At 47.8% G+C, this 27040-nt stretch overlaps 1 protein-coding gene across 1 annotated transcript in view; it reads right to left on the minus strand.

The window, feature by feature from the left end:
• FUT8 (fucosyltransferase 8) overlaps positions 1-27040 on the minus strand; it is a 251645-nt gene that overhangs the window by 158952 nt on the left and 65653 nt on the right. Inside the window, exon 2 of the mRNA XM_075330812.1 lies at positions 1875-1964. The gene's annotated coding sequence lies outside the window, so the exon portion shown is untranslated. The remainder of the gene's footprint in view (positions 1-1874; positions 1965-27040) is intronic.

Consider the following 27040-nt stretch of genomic DNA (forward strand, 5'->3'; position numbering starts at 1 on the left):
TTTTTACCTAACGCATTTATATTGATTAAAATAAAAATAAATAAAATAAAAATCACACTAGCCACTAAGGCTATTTAAAACTCTAAAAGCCCAATTTATCATTTTTAAATTGTTCCTTTAACTCACTTTTTTGTTTTGTGGTTTAATTTTTATTTTTTTTGCACCAAATGTTTCATGTGGTTCTAGAATTTTGCATGAAAAAAAAAAAAAAAGGCTTTTAATTTGTGTCTTTTAACCTCTTTGGCGACTTCTTTAGAGCAAAAAATTGTCACAGTCTGCTAAAATATTGCAAAATTTGCTTCCAGGTGTGCATAAAATGTACCTATCCCCAGGATTTTCCTATATAACCTAAAGCCAGTGCTATACAGGCACTATCAGGCTGATTCTATACATACCTTTAGTTGTCAGCTCGGATGTATAGATTTTGAAACACAAGCAAGTAAAGTTTGTAAAATGAGCAGCTTTTTGAAGGACAACAGCTGAGGATCAGATAATAGCTGGGGGGGTATTCATAGTGATTCCTGTCCCCCTGCTTTTTCATCATCCCTGTTATTTATGCCAATTCTATTATAGAATTGTTTTACTAAGTGACTAGAAGGACCTGTGCTGATGTCATACCCATGTGACCAAAAGGGGCAGGGCCTCAGCCAACATAGCTGATACCAGGAAGGCAACATTATTTTTCTGTTGGCTGAGGCCCCGCCCCTTCTGGTCATATGGATGTGACATCATCACAGGTCCTTCTAGCCACTTCGTAAAACGCTTCTATAATAGAATTTATTTAAATAACAGTGGGAGGATGGACAGGCAGTGGGCGGTAATCACTGTGAATACCCACCTCAACTATTAGCTGTGATCATTCAAAAAGCTGCTCATTTTACAAACTTTACTTGCTTGTGTTTAAAAACCTATACATCCGATCTGACCACTACAGGTATGTATAGAATCAGCCTGATAGTGCCAGTATAGCACTGGCTTTAGGTTATAAACGAAAACCCTGGTGATTGGTGCGCTGTAATGTTAGAATGGAGTATACTTAGGAAAAAAACATGCCACTTTTTTTTTTTTTTTTTCAATTGAAGACCAACATAAAAAAATAAAAAATCAGGCAAATATAAAATAAAACTTTAAAAAAAAAAAAAGACAAATTAAAAGCATATAATTGAAAAATGTCTGCGCTAACTGGATGAGTGGGAAAAGGGGGTGAATCCAGTTAGCGCAGTAGTTTTTCAATTATTTCTTTTAGACAGGTTTACGCGGACCTTGCCAACTGCCTGCAACTTTCATTCCCTCCCCCCCTTTGTTTCTATTTCACAGATATTATCAGTCCTGTGTCCCCTCCCCGGCATCACCTCCATACCTGAGTTAATTATAGCCCCTTTCCCATTCCTTGTGGGCGCACTAGTGTCTAGCTTTACAAATTAAAGCCTGGATGGGAAAAAAAAAAAAAAAAAAAGTGTCCACACATCCTGTTACTAAAGACTTGTCAGCAGTTTCATTATCATCACAGACAGGATTTCCAATCACAATAGGCGAACAGTTCACAATGACCTTTGGACGTGGCTCATAAGATGCCTAAAAAGTATACTATGAAAGAGAAATGTAGATTGCTATAGGGAGTAATGACAATAGTGACAATCTCTGTACAGCACTACAGAATATGTTGGAGCCATAGAGGAAAGGTGTATTAAATAAAATCTAGACAAAAATAACCTATTTATGCTGCTGACATTGAGAGCCTCCTGGGTCGTCAAAGTTTACAAAAAAATAGACAATCCCTTTAAGCAATGATTTTGCCCAGGTAAACCAACCTAACCCCAGTACATCCGTGCCCCGCAGCAGATTCATTAACCCTTAGGCGGCCTCTTACTTACTTGTCTAAAGCATAGTCCGATCTCGCCTTCCGCTGCCCAGAGATCAGGAGATCATGTAAAGTCTGGCAGCCGTGTGCTTCCTCCTCGTGTCTGTAGAAGAAGGAAAATAGAGGACTTAATTATCATGATCAGGTATCAAGTCCCAGAGCGGCCGCCGAACATTAACTTCTCCCACTAACCGCAGAAAGAAATCTATTACAAGTCGAAAGTCAACCACCCTGATGTCACTCACCCCCCCCCCCCAATGTACCCCAGAAAATAAAATACGGTATTCACTAAAGTAAAAAATCTGGAGCTTGGAGAAAAAAAAAAATCACTAAATATATAAAAGCTTTGAGAGTCTAACAATCTAAAATAATCTGAAAAATAAATAAATAAAAATAAAATATAGACAGCTCTGAACCAAAAAAAAAAATCTGAAAAATAGTCAATATAAACATTGGGCTCATAAGGAAAAAAATTCCAAAATATTTGCTAAATATTTAAACCTTAATATTTGAAAGAGAAAATACAATAAAAATATAAACCTTGAGCTCCTAAAAAAAAAAAATAAAAAAATCAAAATATTTGCTAAAATTTTAAACCTTGAATGCAAATTTTTTTTTAAAATATTCACTTAAAATATAGATCTTCGTTTTCTATGTTATTTTGTCTGCTTGATATACTGGTATTAGAGTTGAGTGAGTATCTAACTATTCGCACTCGCTATACTCATAACGATACTGTCTAATACTCGCGTATTCATTACGAATAGCGTGTGCAATGCAAGTCACTGGGGAAAACTCCCAATGTAACGAGTAACACGAATTCCGCACTATTCACTACTCGCATGATAGTGCAGAATGGGGGTTACTCGTTACATTGCGATTTTCCCCAGTGACTTGCATTGCACACGCTATTCGTAATGAATACGCGAGTATTAGACAGTATCGTTATGAGTATAGCGAGTGCGAATAGTTAGGTACTCTCTCAATTCTAACTGGTATTTTAAGGGGGCTGAGGAGAATGAGGAGGACGATAAGGAGGAGGACAAGAAGGAGGAGGACAGGGAGAAGAAGGATGAGGAGGACAAGGATGAGGAGGATAAGGAGATAAGGATGAGGAGGATGAGGAGATAAGGATGAGGAGGATGAGGAGGATAATGGGATAAGGATGAGGAGGATAAGGAGATAAGGATGAGGTGGATAAGGAGATAAGGATGAGGAGGATAAGGAGATAAGGATGAGGTGGATAAGGAGATAAGGATGAGGAGGATAAGGAGATAAGGATGAGGAGGATAAGGAGATAAGGATGAGGAGGATAAGGATGAGGAGGATAAGGAGATAAGGATGAGGAGGATAATGGGATAAGGATGAGGAGGATAAGGAGATAAGGATGAGGAGGATAAGGAGATAAGGATGAGGAGGATAAGGAGATAAGGATGAGGAGGATAAGGAGATAAGGATGAGGAGGATAAGGAGATAAGGATGAGGAGGATAAGGAGATAAAGATGAGGAGGATGAGGAGATAAAGATGAGGAGGATGAGGAGGATAAGGAGATAAGGATGAGGAGGATAAGGAGATAAGGATGAGGAGGATAAGGAGGATAATGGGATAAGGATGAGGAGGATAAGGAGATAAAGATGAGGAGGATAAGGAGATAAGGATGAGGAGGAGATAAGGATGAGGAGGATAAAGCTGGGTTTACACACTGCAACATCTCAAAGGACATCGCTGTAACGTCACCGGTTTTGTGACGCAATAGCGATGTTGTTTGCGATGTTGCAGTGTGTGAAACCTATCAGCGACCCGGCCCCTGCTGTGAAGTTGTAATCGTTACAAATCGTTCAGGACCATTCCTAGGTCCTTTGTTTCCCGCTGTGCAGCATGCATCGCTGGAAAGTTTCAGTGTGTGAAGACTTTGCAGCGACTTTGTTAGCAACTTCCCTTTCAAAAGGCTGCTTATCAACGTCCCCAACAACCAGCTAGGTCGCTCTGCAGGTCCGGATCGCTGTTGCGTTGTTGGCCAGGTTTGCCTGTTTGAACGCTCACCAGAGACTTAGCAGAGACTTAGGGAGGTCGCTATTGCGTCACCAAACCGGTGACGTTACAGCGATGTCCTTTGCGATGTTGCAGTGTGTAAACCCAGCTTAAGGACATAAGGATGAGGAGGATAAGGAGATAAGGATAAGGTGGTTAAGGAGATAAGGATGAGGAGGATAAGGAGATAAGGATGAGGAGGATAAGGAGATAAGGATGAGGAGGATAAGGAGATAAGGATGAGGAGGATAAGGAGATAAGGATGAGGAGGATGAGGAGATAAGGATGAGGAGGATGAGGAGATAAGGATGAGGAGGATAAGGAGATAAGGATGAGGTGGATAAGGAGATAAGGATGAGGTGGATAAGGAGATAAGGATGAGGAGGATGAGGAGGATAATGGGATAAGGATGAGGAGGATAAGGAGATCAGGATGAGGAGGATAAGGAGATAAGGATGAGGAGGATGAGGAGATAAGGATGAGGAGGATGAGGAGATAAGGATGAGGAGGATAAGGAGATAAGGATGAGGAGGATAAGGAGATAAGGATGAGGAGGATGAGGAGATAAGGATGAGGAGGATGAGGAGATAAGGATGAGGAGGATGAGGAGATAAGGATGAGGAGGATAAGGAGATAAGGATAAGGTGGTTAAGGAGATAAGGATGAGGAGGATAAGGAGATAAGGATGAGGAGGATAAGGAGATAAGGATGAGGAGGATAAGGAGATAAGGATGAGGAGGATAAGGAGATAAGGATGAGGAGGATGAGGAGATAAGGATGAGGAGGATGAGGAGATAAAGATGAGGAGGATAAGGAGATAAGGATGAGGAGGATAAGGAGATAAGGATGAGGTGGATAAGGAGATAAGGATGAGGTGGATAAGGAGATAAGGATGAGGAGGATGAGGAGGATAATGGGATAAGGATGAGGAGGATAAGGAGATCAGGATGAGGAGGATAAGGAGATAAGGATGAGGAGGATGAGGAGGATAATGGGATAAGGATGAGGAGGATAAGGAGATAAGGATGAGGAGGATAAGGAGATAAGGATGAGGAGGATAAGGAGATAAAGATGAGGAGGATAAGGAGATAAGGATGAGGAGGATGAGGAGGATAATGGGATAAGGATGAGGAGGATAAGGAGATAAGGATGAGGAGGATAAGGAGATAAAGATGAGGAGGATAAGGAGATAAGGATGAGGAGGATAAGGAAATAAGGATGAGGAGGATAAGGAGATAAAGATGAGGAGGATAAGGAGATAAGGATGAGGAGGATAAGGAGATAAGGATGAGGAGGATAAGGAGATAAGGATGAGGAGGATGAGGAGGATAATGGGATAAGGATGAGGAGGATAAGGAGATAAGGATGAGGAGGATAAGGAGATAAAGATGAGGAGGATAAGGAGATAAGGATGAGGAGGATAAGGAGATAAGGATGAGGAGGATAAGGAGATAAGGATGTGTAGCATAAGGAGATAAGGATGAGGAGGATAAGGAGATAAAGATGAGGAGGATAAGGAGATAAGGATGAGGAGGAGATAAGGATGAGGAGGATAAAGCTGGGTTTACACACTGCAACATCTCAAAGGACATCGCTGTAACGTCACCGGTTTTGTGACGCAATAGCGATGTTGTTTGCGATGTTGCAGTGTGTGAAACCTATCAGCGACCCGGCCCCTGCTGTGAAGTTGTAATCGTTACAAATCGTTCAGGACCATTCCTAGGTCCTTTGTTTCCCGCTGTGCAGCATGCATCGCTGGAAAGTTTCAGTGTGTGAAGACTTTGCAGCGACTTTGTTAGCAACTTCCCTTTCAAAAGGCTGCTTATCAACGTCCCCAACAACCAGCTCGGTCGCTCTGCAGGTCCGGATCGCTGTTGCGTTGTTGGCCAGGTTTGCCTGTTTGAACGCTCACCAGAGACTTAGCAGAGACTTAGGGAGGTCGCTATTGCGTCACCAAACCGGTGACGTTACAGCGATGTCCTTTGCGATGTTGCAGTGTGTAAACCCAGCTTAAGGACATAAGGATGAGGAGGATAAGGAGATAAGGATAAGGTGGTTAAGGAGATAAGGATGAGGAGGATAAGGAGATAAGGATGAGGAGGATAAGGAGATAAGGATGAGGAGGATGAGGAGATAAGGATAAGGTGGTTAAGGAGATAAGGATGAGGAGGATAAGGAGATAAGGATGAGGAGGATAAGGAGATAAGGATGAGGAGGATAAGGAGATAAGGATGAGGAGGATAAGGAGATAAGGATAAGGTGGTTAAGGAGATAAGGATGAGGAGGATAAGGAGATAAGGATGAGGAGGATAAGGAGATAAGGATGAGGAGGATAAGGAGATAAGGATGAGGAGGATAAGGAGATAAGGATGAGGAGGATGAGGAGATAAGGATGAGGAGGATGAGGAGATAAGGATGAGGAGGATAAGGAGATAAGGATGAGGTGGATAAGGAGATAAGGATGAGGTGGATAAGGAGATAAGGATGAGGAGGATGAGGAGGATAATGGGATAAGGATGAGGAGGATAAGGAGATCAGGATGAGGAGGATAAGGAGATAAGGATGAGGAGGATGAGGAGATAAGGATGAGGAGGATGAGGAGATAAGGATGAGGAGGATAAGGAGATAAGGATAAGGTGGTTAAGGAGATAAGGATGAGGAGGATAAGGAGATAAGGATGAGGAGGATAAGGAGATAAGGATGAGGAGGATAAGGAGATAAGGATGAGGAGGATAAGGAGATAAGGATGAGGAGGATGAGGAGATAAGGATGAGGAGGATGAGGAGATAAAGATGAGGAGGATAAGGAGATAAGGATGAGGAGGATAAGGAGATAAGGATGAGGTGGATAAGGAGATAAGGATGAGGTGGATAAGGAGATAAGGATGAGGAGGATGAGGAGGATAATGGGATAAGGATGAGGAGGATAAGGAGATCAGGATGAGGAGGATAAGGAGATAAGGATGAGGAGGATGAGGAGGATAATGGGATAAGGATGAGGAGGATAAGGAGATAAGGATGAGGAGGATAAGGAGATAAGGATGAGGAGGATAAGGAGATAAAGATGAGGAGGATAAGGAGATAAGGATGAGGAGGATGAGGAGGATAATGGGATAAGGATGAGGAGGATAAGGAGATAAGGATGAGGAGGATAAGGAGATAAAGATGAGGAGGATAAGGAGATAAGGATGAGGAGGATAAGGAAATAAGGATGAGGAGGATAAGGAGATAAAGATGAGGAGGATAAGGAGATAAGGATGAGGAGGATAAGGAGATAAGGATGAGGAGGATGAGGAGGATAATGGGATAAGGATGAGGAGGATAAGGAGATAAGGATGAGGAGGATAAGGAGATAAAGATGAGGAGGATAAGGAGATAAGGATGAGGAGGATAAGGAGATAAGGATGAGGAGGATAAGGAGATAAGGATGTGTAGCATAAGGAGATAAGGATGAGGAGGATAAGGAGATAAAGATGAGGAGGATAAGGAGATAAGGATGAGGAGGATAAAGCTGGGTTTACACACTGCAACATCTCAAAGGACATCGCTGTAACGTCACCGGTTTTGTGACGCAATAGCGATGTTGTTTGCGATGTTGCAGTGTGTGAAACCTATCAGCGACCCGGCCCCTGCTGTGAAGTTGTAATCGTTACAAATCGTTCAGGACCATTCCTAGGTCCTTTGTTTCCCGCTGTGCAGCATGCATCGCTGGAAAGTTTCAGTGTGTGAAGACTTTGCAGCGACTTTGTTAGCAACTTCCCTTTCAAAAGGCTGCTTATCAACGTCCCCAACAACCAGCTAGGTCGCTCTGCAGGTCCGGATCGCTGTTGCGTTGTTGGCCAGGTTTGCCTGTTTGAACGCTCACCAGAGACTTAGCAGAGACTTAGGGAGGTCGCTATTGCGTCACCAAACCGGTGACGTTACAGCGATGTCCTTTGCGATGTTGCAGTGTGTAAACCCAGCTTAAGGACATAAGGATGAGGAGGATAAGGAGATAAGGATAAGGTGGTTAAGGAGATAAGGATGAGGAGGATAAGGAGATAAGGATGAGGAGGATAAGGAGATAAGGATGAGGAGGATAAGGAGATAAGGATGAGGAGGATAAGGAGATAAGGATGAGGAGGATGAGGAGATAAGGATGAGGAGGATGAGGAGATAAGGATGAGGAGGATAAGGAGATAAGGATGAGGTGGATAAGGAGATAAGGATGAGGTGGATAAGGAGATAAGGATGAGGAGGATGAGGAGGATAATGGGATAAGGATGAGGAGGATAAGGAGATCAGGATGAGGAGGATAAGGAGATAAGGATGAGGAGGATGAGGAGATAAGGATGAGGAGGATGAGGAGATAAGGATGAGGAGGATAAGGAGATAAGGATAAGGTGGTTAAGGAGATAAGGATGAGGAGGATAAGGAGATAAGGATGAGGAGGATAAGGAGATAAGGATGAGGAGGATAAGGAGATAAGGATGAGGAGGATAAGGAGATAAGGATGAGGAGGATGAGGAGATAAGGATGAGGAGGATGAGGAGATAAAGATGAGGAGGATAAGGAGATAAGGATGAGGAGGATAAGGAGATAAGGATGAGGTGGATAAGGAGATAAGGATGAGGTGGATAAGGAGATAAGGATGAGGAGGATGAGGAGGATAATGGGATAAGGATGAGGAGGATAAGGAGATCAGGATGAGGAGGATAAGGAGATAAGGATGAGGAGGATGAGGAGGATAATGGGATAAGGATGAGGAGGATAAGGAGATAAGGATGAGGAGGATAAGGAGATAAGGATGAGGAGGATAAGGAGATAAAGATGAGGAGGATAAGGAGATAAGGATGAGGAGGATGAGGAGGATAATGGGATAAGGATGAGGAGGATAAGGAGATAAGGATGAGGAGGATAAGGAGATAAAGATGAGGAGGATAAGGAGATAAGGATGAGGAGGATAAGGAAATAAGGATGAGGAGGATAAGGAGATAAAGATGAGGAGGATAAGGAGATAAGGATGAGGAGGATAAGGAGATAAGGATGAGGAGGATGAGGAGGATAATGGGATAAGGATGAGGAGGATAAGGAGATAAGGATGAGGAGGATAAGGAGATAAAGATGAGGAGGATAAGGAGATAAGGATGAGGAGGATAAGGAGATAAGGATGAGGAGGATAAGGAGATAAGGATGTGTAGCATAAGGAGATAAGGATGAGGAGGATAAGGAGATAAAGATGAGGAGGATAAGGAGATAAGGATGAGGAGGAGATAAGGATGAGGAGGATAAAGCTGGGTTTACACACTGCAACATCTCAAAGGACATCGCTGTAACGTCACCGGTTTTGTGACGCAATAGCGATGTTGTTTGCGATGTTGCAGTGTGTGAAACCTATCAGCGACCCGGCCCCTGCTGTGAAGTTGTAATCGTTACAAATCGTTCAGGACCATTCCTAGGTCCTTTGTTTCCCGCTGTGCAGCATGAAGTTTCAGTGTGTGAAGACTTTGCAGCGACTTTGTTAGCAACTTCCCTTTCAAAAGGCTGCTTATCAACGTCCCCAACAACCAGCTCGGTCGCTCTGCAGGTCCGGATCGCTGTTGCGTTGTTGGCCAGGTTTGCCTGTTTGAACGCTCACCAGAGACTTAGCAGAGACTTAGGGAGGTCGCTATTGCGTCACCAAACCGGTGACGTTACAGCGATGTCCTTTGCGATGTTGCAGTGTGTAAACCCAGCTTAAGGACATAAGGATGAGGAGGATAAGGAGATAAGGATAAGGTGGTTAAGGAGATAAGGATGAGGAGGATAAGGAGATAAGGATGAGGAGGATAAGGAGATAAGGATGAGGAGGATAAGGAAATAAGGATGAGGAGGATAAGGAGATAAGGATGAGGAGGATAAGGAGATAAGGATGAGGAGGATGAGGAGATAAGGATGAGGAGGATGAGGAGATAAAGATGAGGAGGATAAGGAGATAAGGATGAGGAGGATAAGGAGATCAGGATGAGGTGGATAAGGAGATAAGGATGAGGTGGATAAGGAGATAAGGATGAGGAGGATAAGGAGATAAGGATGAGGAGGATAAGGAGATAAGGATGAGGAGGATAAGGAGATAAGGATGAGGAGGATAAGGAAATAAGGATGAGGAGGATAAGGAGATAAGGATGAGGAGGATAAGGAGATAAGGATGAGGAGGATGAGGAGATAAGGATGAGGAGGATGAGGAGATAAAGATGAGGAGGATAAGGAGATAAGGATGAGGAGGATAAGGAGATCAGGATGAGGTGGATAAGGAGATAAGGATGAGGTGGATAAGGAGATAAGGATGAGGAGGATGAGGAGGATAATGGGATAAAGATGAGGAGGATAAGGAGATAAGGATGAGGAGGATAAGGAGATAAGGATGAGGAGGATGAGGAGGATAATGGGATAAGGATGAGGAGGATAAGGAGATAAGGATGAGGAGGATAAGGAGATAAGGATGAGGAGGATAAGGAGATAAAGATGAGGAGGATAAGGAGATAAGGATGAGGAGGATGAGGAGGATAATGGGATAAGGATGAGGAGGATAAGGAGATAAGGATGAGGAGGATAAGGAGATAAAGATGAGGAGGATAAGGAGATAAGGATGAGGAGGATAAGGAAATAAGGATGAGGAGGATAAGGAGATAAAGATGAGGAGGATAAGGAGATAAGGATGAGGAGGATAAGGAGATAAGGATGAGGAGGATGAGGAGGATAATGGGATAAGGATGAGGAGGATAAGGAGATAAGGATGAGGAGGATAAGGAGATAAAGATGAGGAGGATAAGGAGATAAGGATGAGGAGGATAAGGAGATAAGGATGAGGAGGATAAGGAGATAAGGATGAGGAGGATAAGGAGATAAGGATGTGTAGCATAAGGAGATAAGGATGAGGTGGATAAGGAGATAAGGATGAGGTGGATAAGGAGATAAGGATGAGGAGGATGAGGAGGATAATGGGATAAGGATGAGGAGGATAAGGAGATAAGGATGAGGAGGATAAGGAGATAAGGATGAGGAGGATGAGGAGGATAATGGGATAAGGATGAGGAGGATAAGGAGATAAGGATGAGGAGGATAAGGAGATAAGGATGAGGAGGATAAGGAGATAAGGATGAGAAGGATAAGGAGATAAGGATGAGGAGGATAAGGAGATAAGGATGTGTAGCATAAGGAGATAAGGATGAGGTGGATAAGGAGATAAGGATGAGGAGGATGAGGAGGATAATGGGATAAGGATGAGGAGGATAAGGAGATAAGGATGAGGAGGATAAGGAGATAAGGATGAGGAGGATGAGGAGATAAGGATGAGGAGGATGAGGAGGATAATGGGATAAGGATGAGGAGGATAAGGAGATAAGGATGAGGAGGATAAGGAGATAAGGATGAGGAGGATAAGGAGATAAGGATGAGAAGGATAAGGAGATAAGGATGAGAAGGATAAGGAGATAAGGATGAGGTGGATAAGGAGATAAGGATGAGGTGGATAAGGAGATAAGGATGAGGAGGATGAGGAGGATAATGGGATAAGGATGACGAGGATAAGGAGATAAGGATGAGGAGGATAAGGAGGAGGATGAGAAGGATAAAGAGAAGGATAAGGAGAAGGATGAGGAGGATAAGTAGAAGGATGAGGAGGATAAGGAGATAAGGATGGAGATAAGGATGAGGAGGGTAAGGAGATAAGGATGAGAAGGATAAGGAGATAAGGATGAGGAGGATGAGGAGGATAATGGGATAAGGATGAGGAGGATAAGGAGATAAAGATGAGGAGGATAAGGACATAAAGATGAGGAGGATAAGGAGATAAAGATGAGGAGGATAAGGAGATAAGGATGAGGAGGATAAGGAGATAAGGATGAGGAGGATAAGGAGATAAGGATGAGGAGGATAAGGACATAAGGATGAGGAGGCTAAGGAGATAAGGATAAGGTGGATAAGGAGATAAGGATAAGGTGGATAAGGAGATAAGGATGAGGAGGATGAGGAGGATAAGGAGATAAGGATGAGGAGGATAAGGAGATAAGGATGAGGTGGCTAAGGAGATAAGGATGAGGAGGATGAGGAGATAAGGATGAGGAGGATTAGGGGGATAATGGGATAAGGATGAGGAGGATAAGGAGATAAGGATGAGGAGGATGAGGAGGATAAGGATGAGGAGGATGAGGAGGATAAGGAGATAAGGATGAGGTGGATAAGGAGATAAGGATGAGGTGGATAAGGAGATAAGGATGAGGAGGATAAGGAGATAAGGATGAGGAGGATAAGGAGATAAAGATGAGGAGGATAAGGAGATAAAGATGAGGAGGATAAGGAGATAAGGATGTGTAGCATAAGGAGATAAGGATGAGGAGGATAAGGAGATAAGGATGAGGAGGATAAGGAGATAAGGATGAGGTGGATAAGGAGATAAGGATGAGGAGGATGAGGAGGATGAGGAGGATGAGGAGGATAATGGGATAAGGATGAGGAGGATAAGGAGATAAGGATGAGGAGGATAAGGAGATAAGGATGAGGAGGATAATGGGATAAGGATGAGGAGGATAAGGAGATAAAGATGAGGAGGATAAGGAGATAAGGATGAGAAGGATAAGGAGATAAGGATGAAGAGGATAAGGAGATAAGGATGAGGAGGATAATGGGATAAGGATGAGGAGGATAAGGAGATAAGGATGAGGAGGATAAGGAGATAAGGATGAGGAGGATGAGGAGGATAATGCGATAAGGATGAGGAGGATAAGGAGATAAGGATGAGGAGGATAAGGAGATAAGGATGAGGAGGATAAGGAGATAAGGATGAGGAGGATAAGGAGATAAGGATGAGGAGGATGAGGAGGATAATGGGATAAGGATGAGGAGGATAAGGAGATAAGGATGAGGAGGATAAGGAGATAAGGATGAGGAGGATAAGGAGATAAGGATGAGAAGGATAAGGAGATAAGGATGAGGTGGATAAGGAGATAAGGATGAGGTGGATAAGGAGATAAGGATGAGGAGGATGAGGAGGATAATGGGATAAGGATGAGGAGGATAAGGAGATAAGGATGAGGAGGATAAGGAGATAAGGATGAGGAGGATGAGGAGGATAATGGGATAAGGATGAGGAGGATAAGGAGATAAGGATGAGGAGGATAAGGAGATAAGGATGAGGAGGATGAGGAGGATAATGGGATAAGGATGAGGAGGATAAGGAGATAAAGATGAGGAGGATAAGGACATAAAGATGAGGAGGATAAGGAGATAAGGATGAGGTGGATAAGGAGATAAGGATGAGGTGGATAAGGAGATAAGGATGAGGAGGATAAGGAGATAAGGATGAGGAGGATAAGGAGATAAGGATGAGGAGGATAAGGAGATAAGGATGAGGAGGATAAGGAGATAAGGATGAGGTGGATAAGGAGATTAAGGATGAGGAGGATAAGGAGATAAGGATGAGCAGGATAAGGAGATAAGGATGAGGAGGATAAGGAAATAAGGATGAGGAGGATAAGGAGATAAGGATGAGGTGGATAAGGAGATAAGGATGAGGTGGATAAGGAGATAAGGATGAGGAGGATAAGGAGATAAGGATGAGGAGGATGAGGAGGATAATGGGATAAGGATGAGGAGGATAAGGAGATAAAGATGAGGAGGATAAGGAGATAAGGATGAGGAGGATGAGGAGGATAAGTAGATAAGGATGAGGAGGATAATGGGATAGGGATGAGGAGGATAATGGGATAAGGATGAGGAGGATAAGGAGATAAAGATGAGGAGGATAAGGAGATAAAGATGAGGATAAGGACATTAAGGATGAGGAGGATGAGGAGGATAAGGAGATAAAGATGAGGAGGATAAGGAGATAAGGATGAGGAGGATAAGGAGATAAGGATGAGGAGGATAAGGAGATAAGGATGAGGAGGATAAGGAGATAAGGATGAGGAGGATAAGGAGATAAGGATGAGGAGGATAAGGAGATAAGGATGAGGAGGATAAGGAGATAAGGATGAGGAGGATAAGGAGATAAGGATGAGGAGGATGAGGAGGATAATGGGATAAGGATGAGGAGGATAAGGAGATAAAGATGAGGAGGATAAGGAGATAAGGATGAGGAGGATGAGGAGGATAATGGGATAAGGATGACGAGGATAAGGAGATAAAGATGAGGAGGATAAGGAGATAAGGATGAGGTGGATAAGGAGATAAGGATGAGGAGGATAAGGAGATAAGGATGAGGAGGATAAGGAGATAAGGATGAGGTGAGGAGGATGAGGAGAATAATGGGATAAGGATGAGGAGGATAAGGAGATAAAGATGAGGAGGATAAGGAGATAAGGATGAGGAGGATAAGGAGATAAGGATGAGGAGGATAAGGAGATAAAGATGAGGAGGATAAGGAGATAAAGATGACGAGGATAAGGAGATAAGAATGAGGAGGATAAGGAGGAGGATGAGAAGGATAAAGAGAAGGATAAGGAGAAGGATGAGGAGGATAAGGAGATAAGGATGAGGAGGATAAGGAGATAAGGATGAGGAGGATAAGGAGGATAAGGAGATAAGAATGAAGAGAATAAGGAGATAAGAATGAGGAGGACAAGGAGATAAGGATGAGGAGGATGAGGAGGATAATGGGATAAGGATGAGGAGGATAAGGAGATAAGGATGAGGAGGATAAGGAGATAAGGATGAGGAGGATAAGGAGATAAGGATGAGGAGGATAAGGAGATAAAGATGAGGAGGATAAGGAGATAAAGATGAGGAGGATAAGGAGATAAGGATGAGGAGGATAAGGAGATAAGGATGAGGAGGATAAGGAGATAAGGATGAGGAGGATAAGGAGATAAGGATGAGGAGGATAAGGAGATAAGGATGAGGTGGATAAGGAGATAAGGATGAGGTGGATAAGGAGATAAGGATGAGGAGGATAAGGAGATAAGGATGAGGAGGATAAGGACATAAGGATGAGGAGGCTAAGGAGATAAGGATGAGGTGGATAAGGAGATAAGGATAAGGTGGATAAGGAGATAAGGATAAGGTGGATAAGGAGATAAGGATGAGGAGGATGAGGAGGATAAGGAGATAAGGATGAGGTGGATAAGGAGATAAGGATAAGGTGGATAAGGAGATAAGGATGAGGAGGATGAGGAGGATAAGGAGATAAGGATGAGGTGGATAAGGAGATAAGGATGAGGTGGCTAAGGAGATAAGGATGAGGAGGATGAGGAGATAAGGATGAGGAGGATGAGGAGGATAATGGGATAAGGATGAGAAGGATAAGGAGATAAGGATGAGGAGGATAAGGAGATAAGGATGAGGAGGATAAGGAGATAAGGATGAGAAGGATAAGGAGATAAGGATGAGGTGGATAAGGAGATAAGGATGAGGTGGATAAGGAGATAAGGATGAGGAGGATAAGGAGATAAGGATGAGGAGGATGAGGAGATAAGGATGAGGAGGATGAGGAGGATAATGGGATAAGGATGAGAAGGATAAGGAGATAAGGATGAGGAGGATAAGGAGATAAGGATGAGGTGGATAAGGAGATAAGGATGAGGTGGATAAGGAGATAAGGATGAGGTGGATAAGGAGATAAGGATGAGGTGGATAAGGAGATAAGGATGAGGAGGATGAGGAGAATAATGGGATAAGGATGAGGAGGATAAGGAGATAAAGATGAGGAGGATAAGGAGATAAGGATGACGAGGATAAGGAGATAAGAATGAGGAGGATAAGGAGGAGGATGAGAAGGATAAAGAGAAGGATAAGGAGAAGGATGAGGAGGATAAGGAGATAAGGATGAGGAGGGTAAGGAGATAAGGATGAGGAGGATAAGGAGGATAAGGAGATAAGAATGAAGAGAATAAGGAGATAAGAATGAGGAGGACAAGGAGATAAGGATGAGGAGGATGAGGAGGATAATGGGATAAGGATGAGGAGGATAAGGAGATAAGGATGAGGAGGATAAGGAGGAGGATAGGGAGATAAGGATGAGGAGGATAAGGAGGATAAGGAGATAAGAATGAAGAGAATAAGGAGATAAGAATGAGGAGGATGAGGAGGATAATGGGATAAGGATGAGGAGGATAAGGAGATAAGGATGAGGAGGATAAGGAGGAGGATAGGGAGATAAGGATGAGGAGGATAAGGAGAAGGATGAGGAGGATAAGGAGAAGGATGAGGAGGATAAGGAGAAGGATGAGGAGGATAAGGAGAAGGATGAGGAGGATAAGGAGAAGGATGAGGAGGATAAGGAGAAGGATGAGGAGGATAAGGACATAAGGATGAGGAGGGCAAGGAGAAGGATGAGGAGGATACGGAGATAAGGATGAGGAGATAAGGATGAGGAGGATAAGGAGAAGGAGAAGGAGAAGGAGAAGGATGAGAAAAAGACTATGACATTGACGACTGAGAAGGGGAAGGAAAAGGAGGAGAAGAAGAATTCATTAAAAATATAAACATTGAGCTTCTAGAAGAAAAAAAAATTCTAATAAGTACATTTTTGTTGTAAAATATGCACTAAACAGACCTTTAGCTGTGAAAAAAACATCCAAAAGAAAAAAAAATTTCTAAAATCTTCACTAGAAATATTCACCCAAACTCCATGCTCATGTGCACTGAGCCGAAATCCAGGGTCGGACGTGATGGCAGCAGAGAGGTGAGGTCATCGTGTGACACTGCACACCCACAGGGGTGTACTAACATGCTAACTGGGGGCGACTGGTCGTGGAAGTAACGCCCAGGGGACTAGTCCCCGAGCTCATTAGCATACGGTAAAAGATCTTTACAAATCCTCTTTCTACAGATCTCTTTATCTATGCCAGTGTATACATGGACTGATAGGCAGGGATTTGCAATATGCACAGAAATGCTCGTGGTCCTGGGGGTATAGGGGACCTGAGAAGTTACCTTTAATTATTTCCAAAAATATTCTCTAAAAAGCTCTCCTTTTTCTATAAAAAAAAAATAAAAAAAAAAGTTGACTGATAAAAATAATATATATAAAATTCACAAAATATAAAGCTTGAGATTCGGATAAATAAATAAAAAATATATATATTCTTAAAGAAAACATTAAAATAATATTTACTAAAAATATATATTTTGAGGTTGTAATGGCTGTAGGAAATAATACAGGGTGGAAACTTGTGAAATATTTAGCGTTCATGCACCCACTTTATGAGTGGGTTACTTTCTCCTCCGTGGCCCAGGCTTTAGCACAGGTTTTTCCCCAGCTGTGGAGGCAGAAACAATGGCTTACTAATAACGCCGGTCCCCTCGGGGGCTGTACAGAAGGAGCGCAGGGTTGTTTTTCCCCTTGTTGCGCTCACATGGGAGCACAGGGATGAAGTAAACAGATTATCACTCCGGAGGACAGAAACGCGCAGCAGGAAATATCGCAGCCGCCAGAATGTGAGTTCAAAAGTGCGAGAACATAAACACAACTGCGCAAAAAAAAAAAAAAAGGCAAAAAATACAATAAAAATAAGGTTTATTTAGGATTTATTCACCCAAACTGACCTCATGTTGCAACTTTTGGTTTAGTTTAGTTTTTTTTCATCACTTTGTTTTATTCCTTACAGAAACATTCATTGAGACTGACCATTCATACGCCCGGCCACTTACATTCTTTATATTAATAGACCGCCAATTTTAGAGGAATCCATGTAATACTTCTTATTTCCTGCGGGGGCGCTGCAGAATAACCGGACACTTGGAAGTTTAGTTTTCTTCCAATTACAGCCCATTAATTAATGTAAAATTTAATCGTTAAGCAAAAAAAAAAAAAAACTATCCAAAATTAATAATAGTACTCTATATTGCAAATATAATTACAGTATAATGCTAAACACCTTATTCTTGAAATATTCCATGCAGCTCCTCACCGTATAATAGCACAGGCCATTAAAAAGCATCGAGCGGAAATATCAATTATAAAACCTGGCGTATTCAAATAAGCAAAGGCCCGGTGAAATTTACTCGCCGATAAATACGGCTAAGTGCTCATGGGAGCCGGGGCAAAGCAATCCAAAGCCGTCTGATTAATTACTGGGAATGTAACACAAATTCCGAGCGCTGGGCAGCTATAAACCTTGATAGAACGCAATACGTATGCTTATAAAATATACATGAAGCTGGGAACAAAAAAATAAATAAAAAATTTTAAAAAAAAAAACACCATTAAATATAATTAATGGCGGCCCCTATTTAACTAACTCATTCCATGATGGCAGATTGTTCCGGAGCACAAAGCCGGCCTCCGCTCACCATCCTAATGGAAGAGGAAATTAATAAGTTCACTGGAGTTTAGAATGAATCACCTCATTACGGCCTGAGAAATGGAGCCGCGTATTAGGACAAACGCCACCTTCCCATAACACAGAATTACAATTATTAAATGGGTTGTCTCAACCATTTATCTTTAGGCGATCAATTTTGGTGAATCCAAGTGCCGAGACCCCGCACCCCCTCTGATCTAGAGAATGGAGGTCAAAGAGTCCCCTGTGAGAATGAAGCAGTAGTGAGCATGTGCGACCGTCATATAGACAGTGAATGGAGCAGTGGTCGCACATGCTCACTACTGCTGCGCTATTCACATCGCGGATGTTTGGACACTCAGTTCTCATTATTGATGGTTGCACATGCTCACTACCGCTAAAGGGAATGAGAAAAACTTATATTTTACTGGACTACCGACTAGAATAGCAGATAATGAGTAAAGCATGAAAAAGTAAAAATAAGCCGGAGAGCAAAAAGACCAAAAACAAAAGGAGGAGAGCAAAATCAAACAAGGAGAGCAAAAACAGAAGAGGGGACCAAAAACAGAAGAGGGGACCAAAAACAGAAGAGGGGACCAAAAACAGAAGAGGGGACCAAAAACAGAAGAGGGGACCAAAAACAGAAGAGGGGACCAAAAACAGAAGAGGGGACCAAAAACAGAAGAGGGGACCAAAAACAGAAGAGGGGACCAAAAACAGAAGAGGGGACCAAAAACAGAAGAGGGGACCAAAAACAGAAGAGGGGACCAAAAACAGAAGAGGGAACCAAAAACAGAAGAGGGAACCAAAAACAGAAGAGGGGACCAAAAACAGAAGAGGGGACCAAAAATGAAAAAAAAAGAAAAACTGTGGAGCCCAAAGAGTAGAGCCCAAAGAGTAGATGGGTCGCCCACCACAGCGCTGCAGCGGTCGCCTGCGGGACACTGCGGGAACTTCTCTGTAGGGACCCCTTCTGGCAACAGGTATGTCAGGTTCACTTTCATAGGAGTTGTGACCCCACTGTCAATTTTGCGGTCAGGGCGAGGGGTGACCGCCACCACTGCAGTTTAACGAGTGTCTGGGGCTGATGGAATCTGCAGTCGGATGCTGTGGCCTCCCGAGAGTGAGGCTGGCCCCAGGGGCTCGGGTGTGTGTGTGTGTGTGTCTGTGTGTGTGTGGAACAACAGGTCGCATAAGAACTCTGTGTCTCAGTCCAGAAATGTCTTTCAACTGTTTACCCACTTTCTGGTGGTAGAGTGAGGCGACTCGGGCAATACTGCGATGAACCAGAGAGAACCAGGTATCCTTCAGGCTGATGTAGGGGTGACTGCTGACTTTCCTTCCTAGCACTTCTTGTTTCGGACACCCCCTGACTTAAAGTACCGTGGGATGAATCCAGGGAAGTCGCAGCTGCCTTTTCTCCCCCTTCTCACCCGTTTGCTGGCAGTGTGTACCAAGGAAAAGATGGCTCAAGGCTCGATCCTCCTTATGGGCCCCCTCATTCCTGTTGATGCTCGGGCTCTGTGATGGTTGGTGTGGAACCTCTAGTCCCACCACCTGCAGGATTTAGCAGACCACTAAATGGATGTCTGGCTCTAGGGACCTGTACCCCGTGCGTGCATCATTACCAGGAGCCCTCGTACTCAACTCCTTACTGCTCTCTCTCTCTTCGGGTGTCATTCCAGACTGACTGGGTGGTAATGTACTCCCCCGCCAGCAGCCACTACACGTGCAGGGTCTGACTAGTGTTCTCACTCTCTGCGTCTGCACTTCAGACTCTGCTGCTCTACTCCTCTAACTGCCACTGCAACAACCTTCTTCCAGCTTCACTACAGCACCTCTAAATGAGATGTGGAGGCCACACCCCCTCCTGAGTCTGCCCAGGGGTCCCCTCTAATGTGTGTGCGAGACCTAGTTAAAGTGTGCCTGTGTGTACACACCCTACCCAGCCTTTGGGATTACCTGTTTGTACTGTACACCCCAGTATGGGTGCAGTACTCAGTGGTGCCTGACCAGGTCAGGGGTGCCACATAGAGCCCAAAGAGAAGCGCCCAAAGAGAAGCGCCCAAAGAGAAGCGCCCAAAGAGAAGCGCCCAAAGAGAAGAGCCCAAAGAGAAGCGCCCAAAGAGAAGCGCCCAAAGAGAAGCGCCCAAAGAGAAGAGCCCAAAGAGAAGAGCCCAAAGAGAAGCGCCCAAAGAGAAGCGCCCAAAGAGAAGCGCCCAAAGAGAAGCGCCCAAAGAGAAGCGCCCAAAGAGAAGCGCCCAAAGAGAAGCGCCCAAAGAGAAGCGCCCAAAGAGAAGAGCCCAAAGAGAAGAGCCCAAAGAGAAGAGCCCAAAGAGAAGAGCCCAAAGAGAAGCGCCCAAAGAGAAGCGCCCAAAGAGAAGAGCCCAAAGAGAAGAGCCCAAAGAGAAGAGCCCAAAGAGAAGAGCCCAAAGAGAAGAGCCCAAAGAGAAGCGCCCAAAGAGAAGAGCCCAAAGAGAAGCGCCCAAAGAGAAGCGCCCAAAGAGAAGCGCCCAAAGAGAAGCGCCCAAAGAGAAGCGCCCAAAGAGAAGCGCCCAAAGAGAAGCGCCCAAAGAGAAGCGCCCAAAGAGAAGAGCCCAAAGAGAAGAGCCCAAAGAGAAGAGCCCAAAGAGAAGAGCCCAAAGAGAAGAGCCCAAAGAGAAGACTCCAAAGAGAAGAGCCCAAAGAGAAGACTCCAAGTACATTGAGTGCAAATTTCATAAACTTCATATTTAGAAAACATTTGGAAATTGGCACCAGTGAGTGATTAGGTCTTGTGTCGCTCATGTCTTACCCACCCTCCATAGACCACACTTATCTCCGCCCTATCACTTATTCTCCACCCCTTTACATCTAGATCCTGCCTCCCTAAGACTCATCAACAACAAAAACCTTGGGAAATCGCTGATTTCATTAACATTTATTCGGGTCCAGGAGGTTTGCTGACACACTATGGAATTCATATGGAATTCATGTGATCTTCCCTTTTTCCAAGAACGTCTTACATGTTTCTGGAAAGTTTACAAGTGCCATTTTTAATGGTGTACAAACACGATTAGAGAATTTTAAGAAGTTTGTGAAACTTTGAAATGTTACCTAACAGATTACTTGTAGACCATCACTGAAACAATAATCAACCGACTAAAACCAAAATGAATGGCAATCCCTTAAATATCGGAATTCTTGAAAGAGACTGTGACCAAATGAACCCGCTAAACAAATTAATCAAAGCAGAACCTCCATCGGCCTGTTAAGCCCTCATCTAATTAGCGGTTTGATGATCCGAGGCGGAAGTTTTCTAAATGTCAGTGCGTCTGGTAGATTGTGCATTTGAACATGAAAGTGCAATTAAAAAGGAAAAAAAACAACGCAAACAGCCATTTGTTCACCTGTCTACCTGCGAGCTACCAGACAATGTAAACAAAATCCGGGCCCTTTTACTCCTAAGGCAAATGGGAATCCTTTTAAAGGGCGCCATCACCCGGCATGCCCACCAATCAGCTGTGCCTCATTTAATGACCTCTAGCAACAATACCAATGTATAAAAATGCAAATAAACCCTTTAACAGACACTCATTTGTCTGCATAGTTCAGTGTAAGGTCGCACAACAGTTTTTGGTCCAAGGGCCACAAACATACTGAACCAATCTAAAGGGCTGCAAAAATTTTAAATCAAAGAGTGAGGAACCAGAACCACCGTCCGTCAGCACACGGGGGAGGCGCCAGAACCACTATCCGTCAGCACACGGGGGAGGCGCCAGAACCACCATCCATCAGCACACGGGGGAGGCGCCAGAACCACCATCCATCAGCACACGGGGGAGGCGCCAGAACCACCATCCATCAGCACACGGGGGAGGCGCCAGAACCACCGTCCATCAGCGCACGGGGGAGGCGCCAGAACCACCATCAGTCAGCACACGGAGGGAGGCGCCAGAACCACCATCCATCAGCACACGGGGGAGGCGCCAGAACCAACATCCGTCAGCACACGGAGGGAGGCGCCAGAACCACCATTCATCAGCACACGGGGGAGGCGCCAGAACCACCATCCGTCAGCACACGGTGGGAGGTGCCAGAACCACCATCCGTCAGCACACGGGGAAGGCGCCAGAACCACCGTCCGTCAGCACACGGGGGAGGCGCCAGAACCACCATCCATCAGCACACGGGGGAGGCGCCAGAACCACCATCCATCCGCACACGGGGGAGGCGCCAGAACCACCGTCCGTCAGCACACGGGGGAGGCGCCAGAACCACCTTCCATCAGCACACGGGGGAGGCGCCAGAACCACCATCCATCAGCACACGGGGGAGGCGCCAGAACCACCATCCGTCAGCACACGGAGGGAGGCGCCAGAACCATTATCCATCAGCACACGGAGGGAGGCGCCAGAACCACCATCCATCAGCACACGGGGAGGCGCCAGAACCACCGTCCGTCAGCACACGGGGGAGGCGCCAGAACCACCATCCATCAGCACACGGAGGGAGGCGCCAGAACCATTATCCATCAGCACACGGAGGGAGGCGCCAGAACCACCATCCATCAGCACACGGGGAGGCGCCAGAACCACCGTCCGTCAGCACACGGGGGAGGCGCCAGAACCACCATCCATCAGCACACGGAGGGAGGCGCCAGAACCATTATCCATCAGCACACGGAGGCAGGCGCCAGAACCACCATCCATCAGCACACGGGGGAGGCGCCAGAACTACCATCCGTCAGCACACGGGGGAGGCGCCAGAACCACCATCCGTCAGCACACGGGGGAGGCGCCAGAACCACCATCCATCAGCGCACGGGGGAGGCGCCAGAACCACCATCCATCAGCGCACGGGGGAGGCGCCAGAACCACCGTCCGTCAGCACACGGGGGAGGCGCCAGAACCACCATCCGTCAGCACACGGGGGAGGCGCCAGAACCACCATCCATCAGCACACGGGGAAGGCGCCAGAACCACAGTCCGTCAGCACAAGGGGGAGGCGCCAGAACCACCATCCATCAGCACACGGGGGAGGCGCCAGAACCACCGTCCGTCAGCACACGGGGGAGGCGCCAGAACCACCTTCCGTCAGCACACGGGGGAGGCGCCAGAACCACCATCCATCAGCACACGGGGGAGGCGCCAGAACCACCATCCATCAGCACACGGGGGAGGCGCCAGAACCACCATCCGTCAGCACACGGAGGGAGGCGCCAGAATCACCATCCATCAGCACACGGGGGAGGCGCCAGAACCACCATCCGTCAGCACACGGGGGAGGCGCCAGAACCACCATCCATCAGCACACGGAGGGAGGCGCCAGAACCATTATCCATCAGCACACGGAGGCAGACGCCAGAACCACCGTCCATCAGCACACGGGGGAGGCGCCAGAACCACCATCCGTCAGCACACGGGGGAGGCGCCAGAACCACCATCCGTCAGCACACGGGGGAGGCGCCAGAACCACCATCCATCAGCACATGGAGGGAGGCGCCAGAACCACCATCCGTCAGCACACGGGGGAGGCGCCAGAACCACCATCCGTCAGCACACGGGGGAGGCGCCAGAACCACCATCCATCAGCACACGGGGGAGGCGCCAGAACCACCATCCATCAGCACACGGGGGAGGCGCCAGAACCACCATCCGTCAGCACACGGAGGGAGGCGCCAGAATCACCATCCATCAGCACACGGGGGAGGCGCCAGAACCACCATCCGTCAGCACACGGGGGAGGCGCCAGAACCACCATCCGTCAGCACACGGGGGAGGCGCCAGAACCACCATCCATCAGCACACGGGGGAGGCGCCAGAACCACCATCCGTCAGCACACGGTGGGAGGTGCCAGAACCACCATCCGTCAGCACACGGGGAAGGCGCCAGAACCACCGTCCGTCAGCACACGGGGGAGGCGCCAGAACCACCATCCATCAGCACACGGGGGAAGCGCCAGAACCACCATCCATCCGCACACGGGGGAGGCGCCAGAACCACCGTCCGTCAGCACACGGGGGAGGCGCCAGAACCACCTTCCATCAGCACACTGGGGAGGCGCCAGAACCACCATCCATCAGCACACGGGGGAGGCGCCAGAACCACCATCCGTCAGCACACGGAGGGAGGCGCCAGAACCATTATCCATCAGCACACGGAGGGAGGCGCCAGAACCACCATCCATCAGCACACGGGGAGGCGCCAGAACCACCGTCCGTCAGCACACGGGGGAGGCGCCAGAACCACCATCCATCAGCACACGGAGGGAGGCGCCAGAACCTCCATCCATCAGCACACGGAGGGAGGCGCCAGAACCATTATCCATCAGCACACGGAGGGAGGCGCCAGAACCACCATCCATCAGCACACGGGGAGGCGCCAGAACCACCGTCCGTCAGCACACGGGGGAGGCGCCAGAACCACCATCCATCAGCACACGGAGGGAGGCGCCAGAACCATTATCCATCAGCACACGGAGGCAGGCGCCAGAACCACCATCCATCAGCACACGGGGGAGGCGCCAGAACCACCATCCATCAGCACACGGGGGAGGCGCCAGAACCACCATCCGTCAGCACACGGGGGAGGCGCCAGAACCACCATCCGTCAGCACACGGGGGAGGCGCCAGAACCACCATCCGTCAGCACACGGGGGAGGCGCCAGAACCACCATCCATCAGCGCACGGGGGAGGCGCCAGAACCACCGTCCGTCAGCACACGGGGGAGGCGCCAGAACCACCATCCGTCAGCACACGGGGGAGGCGCCAGAACCACCATCCATCAGCACACGGGGAAGGCGCCAGAACCACCGTCCGTCAGCACAAGGGGGAGGCGCCAGAACCACCATCCATCAGCACACGGGGGAGGCGCCAGAACCACCGTCCGTCAGCACACGGGGGAGGCGCCAGAACCACCATCCATCAGCACACGGGGGAGGCGCCAGAACCACCATCCATCAGCACACGGGGGAGGCGCCAGAACCACCATCCGTCAGCACACGGAGGGAGGCGCCAGAATCACCATCCATCAGCACACGGGGGAGGCGCCAGAACCACCATCCGTCAGCACACGGGGGAGGCGCCAGAACCACCATCCATCAGCACACGGAGGGAGGCGCCAGAACCATTATCCATCAGCACACGGAGGCAGACGCCAGAACCACCGTCCATCAGCACACGGGGGAGGCGCCAGAACCACCATCCGTCAGCACACGGGGGAGGCGCCAGAACCACCATCCGTCAGCACACGGGGGAGGCGCCAGAACCACCATCCATCAGCACATGGAGGGAGGCGCCAGAACCACCATCCGTCAGCACACGGGGGAGGCGCCAGAACCACCATCCGTCAGCACACGGGGGAGGCGCCAGAACCACCATCCGTCAGCACACGGGGAAGGCGCCAGAACCACCGTCCGTCAGCACACGGGGGAGGCGCCAGAACCACCGTCCGTCAGCACACGGGGGAGGCGCCAGAACCACCATCCGTCAGCACACGGGGGAGGCGCCAGAACCACCATCCGTCAGCACACGGGGGAGGCGCCAGAACCACCATCCATCAGCGCACGGGGGAGGCGCCAGAACCACCGTCCGTCAGCACACGGGGGAGGCGCCAGAACCACCATCCGTCAGCACACGGGGGAGGCGCCAGAACCACCATCCGTCAGCACACGGGGAAGGCGCCAGAACCACCGTCCGTCAGCACACGGGGGAGGCGCCAGAACCACCATCCATCAGCACACGGGGGAGGAGCCAGAACCACCATCCATCAGCACACGGGGGAGGCGCCAGAACCACCATCCATCAGCACACGGGGGAGGCGCCAGAACCACCATCCATCAGCACACGGAGGGAGGCGCCAGATCCATTATCCATCAGCACACGGAGGCAGGCGCCAGAACCACCATCCGTCAGCACACGGGGGAGGCGCCAGAACCACCATCCATCAGCACACGGGGGAGGCGCCAGAACCACCATCCGTCAGCACACGGGGGAGGCGCCAGAACCACCGTCCGTCAGCACACGGAGGAGGCGCCAGAACCACCATCCATCAGCGCACGGGGGAGGCGCCAGAACCACCATCCATCAGCACACGGGGAAGGCGCCAGAACCATTATCCATCAGCACACGGAGGCAGGCGCCAGAACCACCATCCATCAGCACACGGGGGAGGCGCCAGAACCACCATCCGTCAGCACACGGGGGAGGCGCCAGAACCACCATCCGTCAGCACACGGGGGAGGCGCCAGAACCACCATCCGTCAGCACACGGAGGGAGGCGCCAGAATCACCATCCATCAGCACACGGGGGAGGCGCCAGAACCACCATCCGTCAGCACACGGGGGAGGCGCCAGAACCACCATCCGTCAGCACACGGGGGAGGCGCCAGAACCACCGTCCGTCAGCACACGGGGGAGGCGCCAGAACCACCTTCCGTCAGCACACGGGGGAGGCGCCAGAACCACCATCCATCAGCACACGGGGGAGGCGCCAGAACCACCATCCATCAGCACACGGGGGAGGCGCCAGAACCACCATCCATCCGCACACGGGGGAGGCGCCAGAACCACCGTCCGTCAGCACACGGGGGAGGCGCCAGAACCACCATCCATCAACACACGGGGGAGACGCCAGAACCACCATCCGTCAGCACACGGGGGAGGCGCCAGAACCACCGTCCGTCAGCACACGGGGGGAGGTGCCAGAACCACCTCAAGAGCACATAAATATCTCCCATGCCGCACATCACTGTGCTTCCTGCACAAAATATGCCCCCCACACTGTCCCTCTTCGTAATTTCTCCCACTACAGCCCCTCTCAATAATATCCATTGCACACTGCCCCTTTCATAATATCTCCCTATACTGCTCTTCTCCATAATATCGCCTCCACACTGGCTCTCTCCATAATATAACTCCCACAACCCCT

The sequence above is a fragment of the Anomaloglossus baeobatrachus genome, chromosome 12, assembly GCF_048569485.1.
Source record: "Anomaloglossus baeobatrachus isolate aAnoBae1 chromosome 12, aAnoBae1.hap1, whole genome shotgun sequence".
In the NCBI taxonomy this organism is placed as follows: domain Eukaryota; kingdom Metazoa; phylum Chordata; class Amphibia; order Anura; family Aromobatidae; genus Anomaloglossus; species Anomaloglossus baeobatrachus.